This window comes from Ambystoma mexicanum, chromosome 1q (genome assembly GCF_040938575.1).
Source record: "Ambystoma mexicanum isolate Mex_15411 chromosome 1q, UKY_AmexF1_1, whole genome shotgun sequence".
In the NCBI taxonomy this organism is placed as follows: Eukaryota; Metazoa; Chordata; class Amphibia; order Caudata; family Ambystomatidae; genus Ambystoma; species Ambystoma mexicanum.
In genome coordinates, this window is record NC_090922.1 from 472354240 (window position 1) to 472370426 (window position 16187).

Sequence of the window (16187 nt, forward strand, 5' to 3'; positions counted from 1 at the left end):
GGGCATTGGAGAGTAGAAGAGGGCTTAGATACCAAAAAAGGGGGGCCAGTGACCGGAACTTTTCCCACGAGGCCATGGGCTTTCCAGGTATTTAATCCAAACTAAATAGGGTCAGTTGAAACAGATTAAATCCAGCGAGTGACTGTTAATAACAATATATATATATATATATCGCCTTTTTAGTTCATTTTTCTAAAAAAGCCACAACTTCACATTAATGTCGAAAATCCACAATTTCACAGACACGTGGGGCGCTAAAGTACTGCATCAAAAACATATTTCATGAATGTTAATAACAATATATATATATATATATATATATATACATATATACATATATTTATATCGCCTTTTTAGTTCATTTTTCTAAAAAAGCCACAACTTCACATTAATGTCGAAAATCCACAATTTCAGACACGTGGGGCGCTAAAGTACTGCATCAAAAACATATTTCTTGAATTCATAGACCTAATCCCTGCCACACAAAACAGACATTAAAAACTGATGACACATTTAACATACACATATTCATTAAGATTGTGAGAATCACCGTCACCACCTTTTCTGAGGGCCCACACCCAAAACTGAAAACCACAGGCTTATTCTCAGCAGAAAGGAAACTGAAAGTTCTTTTCACTGTAAGTTTTAAATGCGGTTTCTGGCGCTTTACATTTCTGTTGGTGAAAAAAGTGCAGCCCCGTCGGGTGCATATATGAGAGTCGTGTGCTCGCAAATTGATCCATGCTATTCATGGGTAGATCACACAGCTGTATTTATCTTTGTATTTTGGGACTTGTAATCCAGTATTCACATAAAATGCAGGTTTTCGTGCATTGCATTGGACTAACTGGACATTTGCAGAAGTTGAACAGTGCATTTGCCTTTAAAGTCCCAAAGAGATCTTCATCAGGTGGTGCAGAGTAGCACCCACTGGGCAGGACATTCTCATAGCGAGCAAAAAAAGCATTTTCATTTAAAAAGTTTTTGGATGAAGGAATTATATGCATGGAAAACAGATTCAGGATGACTGCCTTTTCTTAAGGACCACACAACTGGAAGTCGGCGTAAAAAGTAAAGGGAAGACGTGTTGGTGAACCGCTCTGTGTCTTGCCTATTTCCTGCTGCGCAGCGAGGCGTTGCCGAGGTCTATAACCCACACCATGATGTTTGTCGGTGTTTGGAGCCGACTTTAACAAGACATCTCACGGAGACCCTCTACCGATCTAACTGATTGGGGAAGACAGTCGCTTTACTAATTCTGAGCTACAGGACCTCAAGGTGTACAATTTCGTACGGATATTCTCGATATAATGTTTTTTTCTCTTTCTCTCTCCTTCTCCCTCGATCGTCATAGTCTCTCCTAAAACAAAAGAGACAAAAGTGGCTAAAGAGAGTGGGACACAGGTGACTGCGGAGATTGAGTTCTCTTTGAACCACCCCCTCCCTGACATTTAGCCATATAGATAACAGCTACGGCAATACACAGATTGGTAACTGTGGAGGTACGACTCTTAAAACCAATCAGTGTTTTTGTCAGTAATTAGGTAGATAACACCGTTAGGATTCGAGATTTAAAAGCAAGCACAAGAAGAAATAGAGGGGGAGGAAAGAAACGAGAAGAGTGAATACAAAAGAAGAGGTGAACAATGGCAGACAAATTAACGCCACTGACAGTAAGAGCTGCCACAAGACAAGCAACCAAGTCCGCCAATGCACTACAACACCTGGCAATACAGACCCATAATGACGAACAGGTGAGGCAAACTGTATTGGATGAGACCAATGAACAATCAATAATTATTCAAGAAAGGATGAAGAAACAGAGGAACCATTCCACTAATGAACCGATATGTTCACCAGACGCGGTGGCGCCATTGATTAAACTTCAAAATCTCTCGACACAAGACGTAATGACAAAGACAGGCAAAAAGGAACAACAGCCTGTTACATTGTTGCCAAAAGTTGTCAAGATCGAACAACTACAGAAGGAGGAAAGTAACACAAACAATCCAACAGACGACTTACATTCATTGCAGCAGATGCCAGCGCACCTACAAAACTGAATCCATTTGGCGAAACAAGACACCACTAAATCTAACCAATCAATATTAGATACTGAAGCCCTATGCCAAAATGGAAATAACCTGATTACAACAGCCCAAAAAGCCAAAGCAATACAAGCTAAATTAAAATGGCAAACAAAATACAAAGAAAGTAAAATACAAACCAATTTAAATATAACAATAAAGATTATCCCTGCTATCTGCGCAGGGAGTATTAATTCTATTAAAGACTAGGAGGCGAGCATTATGCTTCAACTTCTTTAATACTACTCTCAGCAGTTTCAAAACTAATACAAAAAAACAAACAACTTCAGAAATGTCCAAAGTGACTTTCTCCTTTTTGAACTACAAGTCCCACAGTCTCTGAAGTCCCTTAACTCCTCAGCCCGGCTATGACCACTTCCTGTCCCTGAGCTCCTCCTCTCTTGTACGTGCTCTGAATGTCACTTAATTCCAGCTTTTGTCCTGCCAACTGAGCAAAACTTTATCCACTGCAACTGGCTGCTGCTAGTCTCCGGCTGCTCGCTCATATCTTGATCGATAGAATATTTCCCTCAACTATACTTCTGTTCCTCTCCTAAGAAAGAATTGAAAAACATACTATAAGGGAGGTGTCCATGAATTGTTAATCATCACACTATTGATTAGAAACAGCAGTACTTATCATCACAATGCATAGTATTCACAAAATCATTCAGGGTGGAAAACTAATGCTCGCCTCCTAGTCTTTAATATAATTAATACTCCCTGCGCATATATCAGGGGTAATCTTTATTCTATGGCAAGACTGGAGGCAAGCATTATGCTTGTTCAAAGCTTCCCCAATACTGTTGCTGCTATGTTGTCCGCTGGCTTAAAGTAAAATTCTTTAAAGGTGCGATCATTAGTCCAGTCTGCTGCCAACATAATCTCTTGTAGAGGTGCCCCTGCTACGCACGCTGGATGTTCTCCTGCTGGCACTCCTTCGATCGGTAGGGGTCCTGCTCAGATGGCGGGTCTATACACACCTATTGTGCAGAATGCTTTGCCGTCTTGCAGGAGCTGAGCAAGGAAATTTAGTGTAGCCACTATAGGTGCTGAAATGGGATGAAGACTTCTTCCTTTGCACCAGGTAGTCCATTTGGCCTAAGCCGCGTCATAGCTCCTTCTAGTGGAAGGAGCCCAGGATTCTGCAATGAGTTCTGAAGCTTGCATCGAAATGCCTGGCAGTTCCCATCGCTTCCTAATATTCTGCACGCGATGAGCGGGAGTGCCCCTCTCACTCTCAGAGGATGACACAACCCAGCTGGGTCCGTGAGTATCCCTTCTCCCTCAGGGAGGATTCTCGGCCGATCTATTGCCAGCTCCATCAGTATCAGGAACCACACCTGAGACTTCCATAAGGGCGTTATTAGCACTAGTTCCGCTCTCTCCCTCCGACATTTCGCTGGAACTCTGCTCAACATCATGAAGGGGGGAAAAGCGTAATGGAGCTCGCCTGACCAGTTCTTTATAAATGGGTCTGTCCCTTTCGCTCCTGGGTCTAACCTCCAGCTAAAATAGCTGGCTGTCTGTGTGTTGAGGCGAGACGCAAACAGATCTGTGTGAATTGGACCCCACATCCGATCCAGTATCTGAAATACTGTCGGATCCAGCTTCCAGTCGCTGGAATCCGTGAGGTATCTGGAGGTCCAGTTTGCCATCACGTTTAGCGCTCCTGGAAGATATTCCGCTGTCACTGAAGTCCCTGTCTGCAAGCAAAGGTGCCACAGATCCTTTGCTAGCTCTGCTAACATCTTGGACCTCGTTCCTCCCAGGTGGTTTATGTAACGCACTGCTGATATATTGTCCATCTTCAGCAGAACGCATGACCTCACTTTGTCCCCTGTAAATGCTTTGATCGCGAAGGAACCTGCAAGGAGTTGTAGGCAATTTATGTGAAGGCTGAGCTCCTCCTCTCTCCAATTGTCTCCTGTCTGTAACTCCCCACATCTTGCTCCCCAGCCAAGTCGACTGGCGTCCGACTCTATTATCATGTCCGGTCGGTCCCCGAAAATGCCACGTCCATATTCTGCAACCACCATTCCAGCTCTGAGACAGACTCCTGGTCCAGGGGTACCGCTTGGTGATATTTCAACCCTTGTTGGAGGTGCCTTATTTTAAATCTTTGTAATGCTCGATAATGCAACGGTCCAGGAAATATGCTTGAATGCAAGCAGCAAGCAGCAAGCAGTCCTACAATTCTTGCCAACACTGTCAACGAGATCACTTGCTTCTTCAGACACAGTCTGATCTCTCTCTTTATATCTTGGATCTTTCTTGCCGGAAGTTCTAGCATGGCTTTCCTTGTGTCTAAGACAAACCCCAGGAAGTCCAGTCTCTGTGCTGGCTTGGTATCTCATTTCTCTGTGTTCACTAGAAATCCTAGAGATTGGATCAGGTCGAGCACCCAACTCGTCTGATACACTAGGGCCTCTCGATCTTCTGCTAGTAGCAGTAGGTCATCTAGATATACAATTAACCTTATCCCTTTCTCTCGAATTGCCACCGCCACTGATTTCATAAGCTTGGTGAAAGCCTGGGGCGCGGACGCAAGCCCGAAGGGCATGGTCTAGAATGGCCAGAGCTGCTTCCTCCAGCGAAAAGCCAGAAACGCTCTGTACTTCGCCTGCACTTGGACTGTGAGAGAAGCATCTTTTAGATCTAACCTTGTCAGCCAATCTCCTTCTCTCAGGCAATCTCTGAGTTGATGGATGCCTTCCATCTTGAAATGATGGTACACAATCCAACCGTTCAGTTCCTTCAAATTTATTACTGGACGCACCTTGTCTTTCCTGTGCACGAGGAACATATTGCTTATGAATCTGGGGGCTTCTGTGCACCTTTCTATGGCTTCTTTCTGTACTTATAGCGCTAGTTCGCGATCTAGGCACTCTTGTTCTGCTGCGGCTAAGCGTTGCTGATGGGGGGGTTGTATTTGTACCAGTGAATGAATACATTCTATCTGCAGACCTCTCACGGTTTGCAAGATCCAGCCATTGCTGGAAAGCGCATGCCAGTTTGCCAAAAATATGCTTGTTCTCTCTCCCACTGGGGGCTAGGCTATCGCTCTTACCTGATGTGAATTGATGCCCTCGGGTGAAGTCTCTGCCTCTGCGTCCCCTTGGGTTACAGCCTCTCACTGGGAAGAAAGCGTCCTGCTGCCTGTTCTCCCAGTATTGTGCCCTTTGGTTGGGGGGCCTTCTTCCTCCTTGCTGGCGACCGTCCGAACGACCCCTGAATCAGCCGGTCCCGGCAAAAACTCTACTCGGGAAAATTTTCCGTATGGAGGCCTGTGCTTTCTCCAAGGATGTGTAAGTTCCTACGAAGCGGCCCATCTCTTTCCCAAAAGTCTCTCCGAATAGCAAACCTTGCGGCGACTCCCCTGCTTCGTAAGACGCTAGGTCGCTGAGCTTTGGGTCGATCTTGGGTAAGAGGCCTCTCCTTCTTTCCGAGGCGATGGCGCTATTAGCGTTCCCCAGAAGGCAAACTGCTCTTTGCGCCCATCCTGCCAAGGCCTCTGGATCCACTTCTTCTCCGTTGTCCCTCGCTCTTTCTGCCAGATCCATGATCTTAGCGAGTTGACCTGCTAAATCCAGCACTTTCAATTGTTAGCTCTTCCAAGATCTATCTATGACCTTCTGGGGATCCTTGCTGGTTTTGGAGACAAAAGTGAGCATTTTAGGATACAAATCTGGGGCCTCTGCTACTTTACCGGGAAGATCCGGCCGTGGGCATTCCGCTCTCAGGCGCTGTCTCACCTCTTTGTCTAGAGCTTTCCTCAGTCTCACCGTCATATACTGAGCCACTCTGGGTGATGGCTGCCAGTCGGATGATCTCGGGTTCCGGATGCTCTCCGGATCAAACATGTCATCCTGGTCCTCCTCGAGGTGTTTCTCTTTGCGGGCTTGTTTACCCCAGCTGGGTTTTACCCATTCTCCCTCGACTGGCTCTTCCGCATCTGGGGTAGAGGGGTCTCCCTCTGCTGGCTCCTCTTCCGAGCCCGGGTCTAAGTCTCCTTCATTGTCATGCCCAGGAGAGGGGGTCGTGAGGTCTGGCACTGCCTGATGCTATAAATAGGCCTCTTTGAGCTTGGCAAAGGCATCAGCGATCTCCGGGGCCTTATTATTTGCCCCATCCGGTGGGCCCTGGGGGTCGTCAGAGGATTTCCTCTTAAGGGCCTGTGTACTCCCGTTTGACCATGATCCTGAGGGTCCAGTGGGCATGCTGTTCGTCCCTGTGGTGCTCTCCTTAGGCTTAATAAGCATAGCTTCTAGTGTTGCAAGCCTTTCCTGTAGGGGTCTCACCCCCAAAGCCATGGCATCTACTAGCGAGCTTCCCAGCACCTCCTTGAAGCTGGCAGCTAGATCTAGTGGCTGCTCCTCTTCACTTCATTTGAACTCCGACATTTTAGGAGTTTGCTGTGTACCTGCATACCTGAATAGGTGTCTTCTGCATGCCCACAGTGCTAGTAGATGTCCTTAATAAATATATATTATTTTATTTTTTTATTTTTATGTGGCTGCACTGGACTTCTGAATTCTTTTTCTGTGCCTGTGGTGGCTTTCAATTGTATAGTCTCTTCTCACTGTGTGAGGCTTATAGAGAGTCAATGGAGCCTGTGATGGCTCTTAAGTATCCTGTCTCTTTCTCCCTGTGAGGCTTATGGATAGTTCCTGGAGCCTGTGATGGCTCTTATCGTATCTCGCTCTCCGAGCTGTTAGGCTTCGTGTGGGCCTTCCCCACAACTTTTGGGCGGAGAAATGCTGACTCGGTACGAACTCTGCTTGCAAAAGAGTAATGTTCATGGACGGGAGGCTTCCTCTCGGCTCTGCGTCGCATTTGAAATGCGACCCAGAAGCCGAGCACCTCCCGCTGAAGCTACGCCTCCGCAAAGGAGGGGGCTGGAGCGTATATGCTCCCTACCATCTTCTGAGGGCCTGCTGGTCTTCTCTCCCGAGCTCCGCCTCCGCAAGGGAGGGGGCCGGAGCGCTCACTATCCTGCCCTCACGTGAGGGTTGACTCTGAGGCTAACCGAATCCCCTAACGTGCCGGGATTATGGCAGGGGGTTGTGGGTTGCACAAGCCTGCTACACCTAAACGGATATACCGCGAGGTGCCAACGTCGCTTTGTCTGTAAGGATCTACTCAAATGTCTATCCTTGTATACGTATAAATCCCCCTAAAGCATTTGTAACAGGAGGGGAAAGAAAAGTGTACTTATCTGCTTGAAGAGCAGTAAAAGAAGAGGAGGAGCTCAGGGACAGGAAGTGGTCATAGCTGAGCTGAGGAGTTAGGCGACTACAGAGACTGTGGGACTTGTACTTCAAAAAGGAGAAAGTCACTTTGGACATTTATGAAGTTGTTTGTTTTTTGTATAAGTTGTTGAAACTGCTGAGAGTAGTATTAAAGAAGTTGAAGCATAATGCTCACCTCCAGTCTTGCCATAGAATGGGAATCAAGCAAAAGCAACGACTTTCTTTGGATTTAAACAAAATTGAAGATTTGATGGTTAATCAGGAAAAAAGGGCTCTCGTGTTTGATTTGTCTGATCGACAAGAAAATGTGAAAGGGAACAGAATGGCCTCAACACCGAGATTTGCTGGCAAAGAATACAACTGGCCTGACATTTCCCACAACAAACATCTTATTAATGAGAATAAGCACATGCCAAGCTCTCGCCCTATAGAAACAAAAGAGAGAATCCATGCCCATGAAGAACTAACAGTAGAGAATCACAAATACATGTCCAATGATAATATGGATTGTCCACAAATAAAATAACCCACACCATTACACTGGTGACACATGATGGGCCGTGTCTGCATTACTCCACGAAAGGGAATAAACACGTGAAGTGTGAAGGCTTGGAGGTGTCACACCTGCAGGGAGAGTACACGGAAAGACTGCGTACAATGGAGCAGGCACGCCGGAGCAGGAGCTCCTCATCTGACAGCTCACGCACGAGCGTTTGCTCCGGGCCGCGACGGAGAGTCGGAACGTTGTGAACGTTCCATGAAGTGTCAAATGGTCCTGGGCTGCGTCGGTGAGCGAACAGAACGTTTGGGAACGTTGTGAACATTCCAGGAAGTGTCAAATGGTCCCAGGCTGCGGTGGTGAGCAAACAGAACGTTTTGTAAATGTTCCAGGAAGTATCAAATGATCCCGGGCTGCGCTGGTGAGCAAACACTGACAAAAAAAAAAAAAAGAAAACGGTGCAGCGGAAATCCTGAGGAGATAAAGGAAGGACACCTTCCACTGAAGGTGAGAAGGGTGCACAGTATTGGAGGGTGCTAGTGCCTGGGGGGCGCCCATCAGTGCAGTCCATAAAAAGGGGAAAGATATTCACTGGCCCGACACAGTGCTCGTGCCAAGCATGCGGCCGTGGGGCTACTAGGACATTAAGGAAAAAGTGCACGCTTTAAGGGAAAATGTCTGCAGAGGATGGGGGACAGGGTGCACAGGCCTAGATTCAAGGGCCACCAGCACAGGAACAAACTCCTTACAGACTGCCTGATGCCCTGGCTGCCCCGACGCCAGGTGCTTTTGACATTGCCGATACCAGCAACATGGGCCCGCTGGATAAGGGACTTTGAATTATAGATGGGGGCCACAGGGCCCATTGAAGATGACAGACAGAAATGCCTCCTCAAGCTGGCTGTGGGGGCAGTCACATGTGACATCATTGATGAGATGACCGCTGACAGCATTGATTCTATACAAGACGTAAAGGACGCCCTATCTGCGTATTTCACCCCACACACAAACGTAGACTATGACCGCCACCTGTTCCACAGCACCAAACAGGCCAAAGGCAGTTCACCAACATGTCTTCCCTTTATTTTCACCATCATCACTCTGCCCCAAAACCCTGCCCTCCCGCGTCACTTCCCCTCCTGGCCTCCCACCTCCCTAATCCCAGAACCAGTGTCAACATGACAGCAGGGAGCACACATTCACAATGAAAAAGCAACAAAAAAAACAGAACTGGATGTGCTTACCCGTGACATGGGACTCATTCAGAGTTCTACTAATAGAGCAAGATTTCTGCAGTACAAATCATGATGGCCAGCTATATGCATGCTGAGCAAAGCAATGCTGTCTCGCAGCAGCAGCTGTACCATGCAATCTGTGTGAGTGATAACTGCTGTCTGAGCCTTTGTGTTCTTTCAGCTGCAACACATTTTTCCAGCAGGTTTTCTGCAGCCCAGGTGGCTGGCCTGGACAAAGGTTAAAGACCAGGTACAGAGTTCCCTCCAAAAACAGGCTCTAGAGGTCTCTTGTGATGTTCGATGCACCTACTCCAACCTCTAACTAGGTGTGTCTCATCCATAATGTGGACCCACCACCAGTTCTGGACAAGCCAAGCCTGCCCAGTGAAAAGACTAAGCGCTTCTTCGGCTGCAGCAAGCAGTGCAGGGAGTGCTCATGTGCTGACTATAATTGTCTCTTTGACAGGTCTGAAAACTGTAAGAATATATTACAAAAGCGCAATTCCCAAGCTCCACCTCACATTTCTGTTGGTGAGGCAAGAACCCCAAAGGAACGCATATAACTGGGAAGGTAAGTGCACCCTCAAATCATAACCAGGGTCCCGTCACAACCTGACCCACTGCCAGAAATCACCTAAAACCTCAGGTGAGTATGGGGGTTGTAGGATTTACAAAGAACCGGACCGATGACAACCATGCCCTTTAGTTTGAAAAAGACAGAGTTATGATATGATATAGGTCATTTATAACGCGCTTCTACACAAGTGTTTCCAGGCGCGACAAGACAAGGGAGGGAAGACAGAGGGAGGACAAGATAAAACGGTCTTATTAGCCCATGTGCCATTCAGATCGTGCAAGTGCGAGAACGAGTGGGGTAAGGGGAAAGAGAGGGGGCCAAGTGCATGGAAGAGGGGAGCGGAAAACAGGGCAGCAATGCTCTGAGTAAGTGCAGCTAGGGCAGCTAGGGCAGCAAGGCTCTGGGTAGTGCAAGGAGAACAAGGGACTGTAGGGTTACAGTTACAGCCCCTAAGTGCATGGTAGGACCGGAGACAGTGCAGGGGTGACTGATCAAGAAAGCCTGGACTCGATGAGACTCTGAGGGTAGCCAAGCAACCAGTCATTACAGCAGACAGGTACGTCAGGTAGGTCAGCAGGGGAGGGAGAGAGAGAAAGCAGAGGAGAAGAGGAACGTTTTGAGCTGCGTCCCCATTGGTGCACATACCAAGAGCCTCGTCCACGTCAACTACCATGACACCGTTAATGACCACAAAGATGATTCTGTCGACAAGTGTTAGCAAGCGCCTGATTCCATCAACATCATCGACCACACTGTCAAGGCCCTTTGTCAAATCTCCATCAGTTCAGATCAAGGTTATTCCAGTGACTCCATCAGCTGCTCCACTGTTGACTCCTTCGCTGGTGCAGCCATTCGCACTAGCTGCCCTACCATGGCCTGTCCATCCTCTTCCACTGGCTCTTGGGATCACCCCAGAGAGAGCTTCTTCGTCGACAGATCCACAGGAAGATGCCTCACAACCTGATGCCAGACCCATTAGCTGTTTCTTTCCAATGATGGCAAAGATGTGGCTTGGGAAGAGAATTCCTGCAGCCCCAAACAGGATATGCTTACTCCCAGGGCATCCCCCGGTCATGTACCTCCTCATAAGGCAATGCCCCCATTGTCTCCTAGGGACGCCTCATTAGACATCCTAGCCTCTCTGCAAGCTTTAGTGACTGAGTTTCATCGCAGGTTACCCGACCTGCAGTTCTTCAGGCGCCTCAGCCAAGCACATGGTGTATGGCTGCTCCTCCTTGCCCTACGAGGGACCATCGCCATCGAGCACCAATTCAGCTGATGGACACGGAGTCAGAGGATGTTGATGATGCACTGCCGCTGAGATATGACAGTACAAAGGCTACCTTGGCCTGATCATTTGGGAAGGCTCCAGGTCTACATAAAAAGTGCAAGCGGCATTGATTCATGAATGTTGCAAACCCTTTTGGGTCTCCGGCAAAGCGTTCAGGCGGAGCCAAAGGAACGGCTCCAGGTAAATTTATCTGCACCGGGTTACTCGATGGTACAGGAGCTGGACTTGCCCCAAGTCCTGGTAGAGGTGTTTGTCCAGCCTGGCTCTGTAATAGTTGTCTGGCCAACTCATCAGTTCGTTCTTTTGACACTATCAGTTCCCTCCTGAGGGCATTGGTTTCTTGGCGGGCGGAATGCACTTCGGCCCTTAATTCCCCTAATAATTGGGCCAACTGATCAGTTTCCGAGGTCTCCATGACGCCCAGGTGGGTATTTGTGGGTAGTCTTCGTGTTCTGTTACGCTCACCTGGTTCCCACGGGGGCGTCGACCGAAACTGGGCCTCTGTTGTTTCCACCAGCGTGACGTGTAGCGCCGAGATGACTGACTGGACTGGCCCGCTCAGCCTAGTTTGTCTGGCTCGCAAGAATATTCTTCTGCAAAGGAGAAGAGGAATTAACCCCCCGTGGAATTGATTGTCAACCCACCTTCCCCTCTCCCGTTGTCTTCCCACAGATCACTCTTGATGTCCCCTCCTTAGTCTCACCTGATGGTTTGGAAGGATGAGCTCTCCATCCTGCGTCGACCGCAGGGGCGCGTTGATGACCAGTTACTTCACTGGCATAGAGGAATTGGTGAGTTCCAGTATTGACTCTAAAGTCCAATTGTTCATAAGAGTTCAAATGTCTGATCTTCACTCTGTCCGATTCCTTGCAGGTTGCCGATTAATCCACTCGAAGATTTCCAAATGGCAATTGGTAAGATTCAGGTAAGTCTATTGTGGTTTTCCCCTTAGGGGACGGGGTACGGCGATGAAGCAGAGTTGACTGCGTCGACCCGAGATGAGGTGAGTACCTCCTGTGGTAAATCAGGTAAGTCCTTGGGGGGTAGCTTGTATAGCCTTAGAGAGTCCCCTTGCTCACCTTGCTGTCTTTGTCTCCTTAGGTGTCGGAGGGCGGCCGCGAGATGGAGAGAGCGTGATGGAATGCTGAAGTACTGCCAAGCAGGTGAGTTCAGCGTGGCGCCGTAGGAATGCGAAGCAATGCTTCAAAGACTTCTGTCTTTCAGCTCTGTGGCGAAATGGATCAGGATTCAGGTAAGGATTAAAGTTAAAACTCCTGTTCTAACCTTTATCCTTCTTTTCTTCTTGTTTCAGGAGTCCCAAGACTGAAGCGGGCGTGGCTGAAGACTGGAGCTGCTGAAAACACGGTGAGCGTTACGCTGCAGCAAGCAGAATATCGCGAAGCACGTGTGGCTGTCCGGGCGTGGTTTAAATAGCCTTGGAAGAAGATCCAGGTAAGTATTCTTCGACAGTCCCACCCAAGTAACAAAATAGTCCCTTCAGTAAAATAGTCCCCCCTAAGCCTCATTTGGCTTGAGTCTTCATGCAGCATGGCCTTCCTCAGGTGAGTATGCAGCATGGTCTGCTTCAGGTAAGTTATCAATAATGAGCCTGGCGCCCATGGCACCAGGACTGACTTTATCTTTATGAGCCTGGCTCCATAGGCACCAGGACTGCACCCAAACAGCCCCTAACTGGGGCTTTTGGGCATGCTCCAAGTGGCATGATGCCTGCTTCCGGGGCTGCTGGGCCTGGTCTGGTCTTCCGGTGGCAGGCATCATGACAGCTGTTGTTGTTCTCTCCCTCCTGTGATTGTACGGATCTCTTCTTCCTCCTGTTCCCTTCATCCATTTTGGGGAAATTGGCCATGTTCACATGTTTTTGGGGCACCACGAGCGATGGTACATTGATGTGTACCATTGTGCATATACCATTCCACAACGGGGGCAGGGTGTGATATGCCTTATTTCCGCAGGCCCAATAGTGATCCATTATCACTGCCGTTCCAGCACCCCCCTCTGGTAATTCTAACACGCTTCCACAGTTGGTGTTGTATCCCACCTCCACATCTCCTCTGTGTTGGTAGCATAACTTGGGCGCGGTCAGCGGTAGTATGCTTATTGGGTCTTCATCCTTCTCCATCCATGTCAGCATGGGTACATATTTGCCCCATGTCGTCCAACATCTGTCATTGTGTTCCTGTATGGTGGTAATATTTTCTCTTGTTATCATGTTGCTACCGACCACTCCTATTTCCCATTCATTGTTCATGTATACTTTCCCTGTTATTGTTATCAGTGGCCTTTCCCAACAGCCTTGTATACCAGGAACTTCAGTGGCGTACCAATCACATGGTAGGTATTGCAGGGTTGCTTTCTTCGTTTCTCCCTTTTCAGGGCCAGTTGTCATGTATCTGAACGCTTCAGCATGTAAACTGCTCTTATGGAAACTAAAATATGACTTGAGGAAATTGTTTTCGTATGGGTATGTGTCTCTTGTTTTCCACTGCATTCTCACCACCGTTCCTTGAAATCGTCCTCTCGTTTGGAATAGTGCCAGATATACTATACATCGCGCCATATTTTCTTGTATTTCTGTGGCGACGAATGTCCGAGAAGCGCTCATGGCGTATGGGATCAATGAGCAAACATAACAGCTATCTTCTGTTGTCTGCTTACCAATTTGGGTCATGTGCTGGTACCACATGTTGTTTGAGACTTGTGCTGAATCTGTTATGTAATTATCAATACCCTTGTTATCTGTATATGTGCTGCGTTTAACTCTACCTCCTTTATGCGGAGGGTTGCTAGTACCACCTGACGTCATACCTGTTGCAGCCTTGGGAGGGGGTATGTTAGGTTTGGGTGCAGCCATAATATTGATAGCATAATTTTTCTGCCATACAGAGGCAGCCAATAGACCAGTGATAACCAATACTCCTATCATTTTTATTACAAAAGCTAGTCTCACCGGCATTTGCTCTTACCTTGCTGCAGTCTGGCAGCTTATTCTTGCGACGTTAAAGGTGCCCGCCTGAAAATCCTCAATACGCTTGTTATTATTGTTAGTGGTTGTTATTAAGCTCTCCCTATCAAGTAATCGTTCAGTGCCCAGGCGAAGAGCTGTTCCCACGCTAACCTTAGTGATCTATCTCTTAGCGCAGGTAAGTGCTGGTGAAGATGGGGAAATGATTGTTCTATGGCCAAAATAAATGCGGTGTAATATACGCGTACCCTCCTTCTTTTCAGGTACTTTGGCCTTCTTATTTGATATACAAATTGGTGTGATAGGGCTTCAGGGGTGCTATCATCTGTGGGCAGCATCTACTCCTGGGCACAGTACACTGTTAGTTACTTATTTTCTTAACAACACAATTATACACAGTACCTGCATGTGCGAGAGAAGAAAAGAGAAAACATACAAGTGTGTTACATGTGTGTGTGTGCACGATACAATGTCCTTCAATCGGGGGTGACCTTAGAGGGGAGGGGGTTGGGGCTCAATTGGCAGAAGTTTGTTTACTTTGCGATCTCGTGAACATGGGATGGGCTGTGGACAAGCGTCCAGTGTCTATTTCAGTAGTTGCCTCTGGGGAATCTGGGGGGTGATCACGTGTGGTGACACTACTGTCATCAGCTGTGGCCGACGTTTCCTTCTCCGTAGCCGATTCTGTTGCTGTCGTTGCTCTTCCAATGGCCCTGTCGTTAACGCTAGGGCGGGTCTGGAGTTTGTAGATCTTCACGTCGTGTAGGTGATTCCAGGCACGCTTATCCTGCAATTTCACCGCTCTGGTAGCTACCTCTTCGACCAAATGAGGACCAGTAAAGCGTGGGCCGTTCCACTTTCTATTGAAGTTGCGGAGTAGCACATGGTCACCTTTAGCAATTTTGCTTAGTCCTTCCTTTTCCAGTTCCTTGTCGGTATCTTCTTGTGGAGAACTCTTCGACCTGCCCCGCGTGCGCTCGAGCTGTTGAGATACAAAAGCTACACTAGTAATTAAAGAAGACACATATTGATACATTTCGTCACCAAGAACAGTTGCAGTGTTTTCATGGTCTGTGAATGCTCTTGATGTAGGTGTTAGAGGAAGGCGCATTTGACGTCCTGTCACCACCTCGTGAGGAGTGAGGTGGTGATCAGACCCTGGCCTATTCCTTAGCTCAAATAGAGCTAGCGGGAGACAGTACAACCAGCTCTTCTTTGTTGTTTGCTGTATCTTTGCTATTTCTTCTTTCAATAGGCCATTCAGGCGTTCACATTAACCGTTGGCCTGCGGGTGATATGCACAAGCAAATTTATGCTTAATACCCAACAAGGACGTGATGTGTTGAAACATTTAATTAGCAAAGTGTGGGCTGTTATCTGACCGCAACACTTCGCACACACCCCACCTGGGGAAAACCTCTCTCACTAGAAATTTAGCTGCTCTGAATGCATCTGCGTGTGAGCAGGGTCCGGCCTCGATCCACCTGGAGAACGGGCATACCACGACAATCATATACCTATTTCCTTGACATACATTGATCATATCAACGTAGTCAATATGAATGTGCAGGAAGGGTCCCTCTGGCCGGGGTATAGTACTTTTTATCACTTGCAGCGTGTGACCGGCCGTAAACTGTTGGCATGCTGTGGTAACCGCACACATTTCATCGGGACATACATCAAATCTTCTGTCATTTTTACAACTGCTGCCCCAGTTCTCCTTATCCCATCACTTTGGTCTATTGTTGATGACCCATCAATGTACACAATCTCTCCACCGTTGAGTGCATCCTCTTCAACTTTTCTAGTGCATGAATACGTTTCGATAGTCTGTGTACAATTGTGAGCATAATCACCTTCCTCAATAACTTCCGCTATAAACCTGGCTGGGTTAACTGTACTACATCTGACAATTGACAGTTCAGGTCTAGACAAAATGATCTCATAACCTGACGCCCTCTGTGTGTTTAGTGTGGATTTGGGTTTATTCAATATTGCAAACAGTGCATGCTCCACAAATAGTGTGGTTGGGCACCCCATTGTAATCGATGATGATTTCTCTACCGCAAATGCAGCCGCGGCGAGACTCTGTTCGCAAGGGAAATGTCCTAACATAACAGGGTCCAAGTGACCACTGTAGAACGCTATTGGCTTGTGTCCCATGCTGGTTTTCTGAGTCAATACTGCTTTCATTACTGCTGAGTCGCAATGTGAAAAGATAAAGAACTGCCGTTTATAATCTGGGGTGGCTAGTACCGGAGCA